The sequence below is a fragment of the Mandrillus leucophaeus genome, unplaced genomic scaffold (assembly GCF_000951045.1).
Source record: "Mandrillus leucophaeus isolate KB7577 unplaced genomic scaffold, Mleu.le_1.0 Scaffold997, whole genome shotgun sequence".
In the NCBI taxonomy this organism is placed as follows: Eukaryota; Metazoa; Chordata; class Mammalia; order Primates; family Cercopithecidae; genus Mandrillus; species Mandrillus leucophaeus.
The window spans coordinates 163,623-167,911 of record NW_012110885.1 but is presented as its reverse complement, the minus strand read 5'-3'; positions in this window follow the sequence as shown (position 1 = coordinate 167,911).

Here is a 4,289-nt window from a genome sequence, read left to right as displayed (position 1 = left end):
GCATGTCTCCTGCTATATAGCAAGCTCTGGGGTGGGACGCCTGAGGAGAGGGCAGTGTCCAGAGTGGATGGGAGTGTCCTGGAAAACATGGGCGCTAATCCTATCTCTTAGGAAAATATAAATTCAGATTACGTGCTTCCTTATTTCAGGTGGGGAAACGTCTTCGGGGGCTAGCCTCTGCTGGTGCAGTTTTTACCTTGGTGGTAGCCAGCAGATGTGTAGAGAGGACAGGGACCCCCATGGACTTACCCCAATCTTCATCCTCCTCCCCGTAGAGTTCTTCATGGGAACTAGGTCTTAGGGTCCCATGACAATGTAGTCATCATAGCCCTAACTAATTCGTGTGTGGTCAGAAATCCTTCAAATGTGCTGCTCAACATGCCCAGTCCTCAATTCACCATTCTGCTTCCACAGGCAGGACAGAAAGGTCTCTGATTAGTCTGAGCTGGTCTGGCATGTTTTTCTAGGAGTAGCTCTTCTTATGACTGATACACTGTAGCCTACACAGTGAGCTCTGTCTCAGTGGCTGCTCAGAGCGGAGTCAGGAGGAACCAGCCACCTGAAGACGCAACATCTTGGGCATCTGACTTTCACTTTGTAAGATGCACCCACTGAAGTGGTTCTTCCAGGACTTTTGGTGTTTGGCAGGATCCCCATACTCACGCACTGGGCCCCATCCATCATGGATAGATGTTGGGCCCTACATAGAAATTAACAGCCTGCACAGGGTTTTTGCAGGTGTCTCCTCTTTTTAGATTTCCATTTTCTGGGAGATCATGTGATTTTTTGACTTTTTTTCCAGGTTCACTGGGTGTCACACCAGACCAATATTGACTCCAATAGGACTGGCATCATGTACAACAGACCAAGGAAATAAACCCAGATCAGTGAACACGACATAGAGTTTATTGAGGACTTTCCTACAGTGTGGCTCAGGAACAGCAGGCTGGACAAGAAAACTACAACCATTTGACACAAAGCATGCAGCTTATGTAGTCATTTTTACTTAACACCCTCCATCTATCAACTCCATTTAACCCAAAACAAAGAGGCTCTATCACCCATAAATCCTGTGTTCCATGGGATATGCCAGGGGTTTGGATGTTATTCACAGATAAAAAATTGAGTCTCTGGGTACTCCACTCCTGGATTCCTTAGCTTGGAACTTGAAACGTACATTTCTGTTTTCTTTTCTGATTATTCTGGTTAGGACTTTCAGTAACATGTCGAATAGGAGTGGTGAAAGTGTGCATTCTTGTTCACATTCTTCAGGAATATTTTTACAACTTTTTCTCATTCTGTATGATGTTGTTTTGCTGTATGTGGCTTTTTTTTTTCCAGTTAAAGTCATTCGTTTATTCACTACCAAGTCCAGCATATTGAATAAATCAGTTTCATAGGTTTTTACAAAATTTAAGAAGATCCCTGTTCTATTGATTTCTTTAAGAGTTTTTGTTGGTTTTTGTATGTGGCTTTTATTATTTTGAAGTCGGTTTCTTTGATGCTAAGCCTGTTGAGGAATTTTTCACGAAGGGATGTTGAATTTTATTGAATGACTATTTTGCATGCATCCATTGATATAATCTTATGTTTTTTGTTTTTAATTATGTTATATGTTGAATCATATTTATTGATGTGTCTATTTGAGACAAGCTTTGCATTCCTGGAATAAAACCCAATTGGTCATGATGTATTATCTTTTTATTGTGCTGTTGTTTTCAGTTAGCTAGTATTTTGTTTACCATTTTGAATCTACGTTCATTAGGGACATTTCCCTCTAGCTTTTTGTTTTTGTAGTTGTATCCTTGCCTGATTTTGGTATCAGGTGATATGAGTTTTTTAGCCCAAGCTGGGAAAGAATCTCTTCTCTTCAATCTTTTGGAATATTTCCAGTAAGAATGGTACATCTGGTAAAATTAGACCTTGAATTTATCTGGTTCTGGGCTTTTGGGGTTGGGAGATTTTCAATTTCTGATTCAATCTTATTACTCGTATTGGTCTATTTAGGATTTCTTTTCCTTCCTGGTTCAATTTGTGGGGGGGAGCTGAATATTTCCAGAAACTTATTGATTTCCTCTAGATTTTCTACTTTGTGACCATAGAGATATTTAGTATGTTTTGATGATCTTTTGTATTTCTGTGGAGTCAGTTGTAATACCAGCTTTATCATTTCTGCTTGTGCTTACTAGAATCTTCTTCTTCTTTTTTTTTTTTGGTTGACCTAGTTAGTGTTCTATCAATTGTGTTCATCTTCTAAAATAATCACATTTTGTTTTGTTGATTCCGTATATTTTGCTTTTTCGTTTCAGTGTTTTTAATTCTGCTGTGATCTTTACTTATTTTCTCCTTCTAGCTCTGAGGTTGGTTTGTTCTAATTTATCTAGTTCCTTGAAGTAAATCAATAGACTGCAGTTTGTAATCTTTCTGTTTTTTAGTAGGCATTTACAAATATAAGCTTCTCTCTTAGTGCTGCTCTTGCTGTATCTCAGAGGGTTTGGTATGCTGTGTATTCATTTTTCTTTGTATTTTTAAAACTTAATATCTTAATTTTATTGGTGAGCCAATGATTGGTCAAAATTGTGATGTTAATTGCCTCATATGTTTATAGTTTCAACAGCTTTTTTTTGCAATTGATTTTTAGATTTATTCCATTACTGTGCAATAAAGAACTAACGTCTAGAATCTAACAAGAACACAAACAACTCAGCAACAACAACAAATAAATAAATTACACCATTAAAATGTGGGCAAAACACATCAACAGATATTTTGTGAAGAAGATATTCAAATGGCCAAAAAGCACATGGAAATAAAAAGCTGAACAACCCTAATCATCAGATAAATGAAAACAACTTTACATCGGTCAAAGTGCCTATTATTATGAAGTGCCTATTATTATAAAAAATTATAGATGTGGATGAGAATTCAGAGAAAACACATTTACATACTATAGTTGACAATGTAAATTAGTGCAACCTATGCACTAATGTGCCCCACATAATTATTTAAAAATGTACCCCACATAATTATTTAAAAACTTAAAAAGGAAAAAAGTTGTAAAGGCTTCTCAACTAAAAATAGATCTATTATTCAATCAGCAATCCCACTCCATGATACGTACCCCAGAAAATAAATCGTGTCAAAAAAATGCCTGCACTCATATGTTCATTGCACCACTATTTACAATAACAAAGATATAGAGTTAACCTAAGTGTCTAGTAATGGATAATTGGATAAGGAGAATGTGGAATATATACACGATGAAAAATAATGTCATCATAAAAAAGCATGAAATTATATCTCTGGCAGCAATATGGATGGAACTGGAGGTCATTGTCTTAAGTCTAGCAACTCATAAACAGAAAGCCAAATATGTCTTTTTCTCACTTATCAGTAGCAGCCAAATAATGGGTACACATAGACACAGAGGGTAGAACAATAGACATGGGAGGCTCATGAGACTTGAGAATGAGATCGATAATGACTTAAGGGTTCCAAGGTACTATATCTGGTGAGCTTACTTTAAAAACTCAGACTTCATCACTATGCAATATATTTATGTAACAAAAATGTACCCCACATAATTATTAAAAACTTAAAAAGGCAAAACACACACAAAAAAATGGGATATGTCAAAAAGATGAAGGAGGCAACTTGAAGAAGCTGCCAATTTCCAAAGAGCTAGAAAAATTTGAATAATATAATAAATAACATGGAATTAGATTTTGACTAAAGGATTAAATATTTATAAAAACATATAGTTATTAATAAATGAATAAATAAAATATATGAGAGAAGAAGAATGTTTATCTAAAAGAGTATAATTACACAAAATTTTGTTGATATTTCTTCATTCAAAGAGTGGGAGTTTAACCTGCATTTGTGAATTATGGCATAGGCTTTGGCACATGAGAAAAATTCTTACTCCCTTTAAACTTTAGAAATTTTAGATATAATACCAAAACACGGTAGAAAAAGTAGAGAATTTCACAGGGTCAACATTTTGTTAAATGATGTGAAAAACACTCTGATGTACTAGTGTAGCGACAAGTCTCACAGCCAGTAATTATTTGCCAAAGCCAATGCAGAGAAGAGTATTCCTAGGTTGTCTTTCTAGCTTTTTTGTAGTTTGAAGTCTTAGTTAAAGCTGTAATCCATTTTGAGTTAATTTTCCTTTTCATGTGGTGATAGTTAGGAGTCAAGTTCCCGTCTTCTGCACATGGCTAGCAAGTTATCCCAGCACCATTTATTGACTAGGTTGTCCTTTCCCCATTGCTGTTTATTTTTTT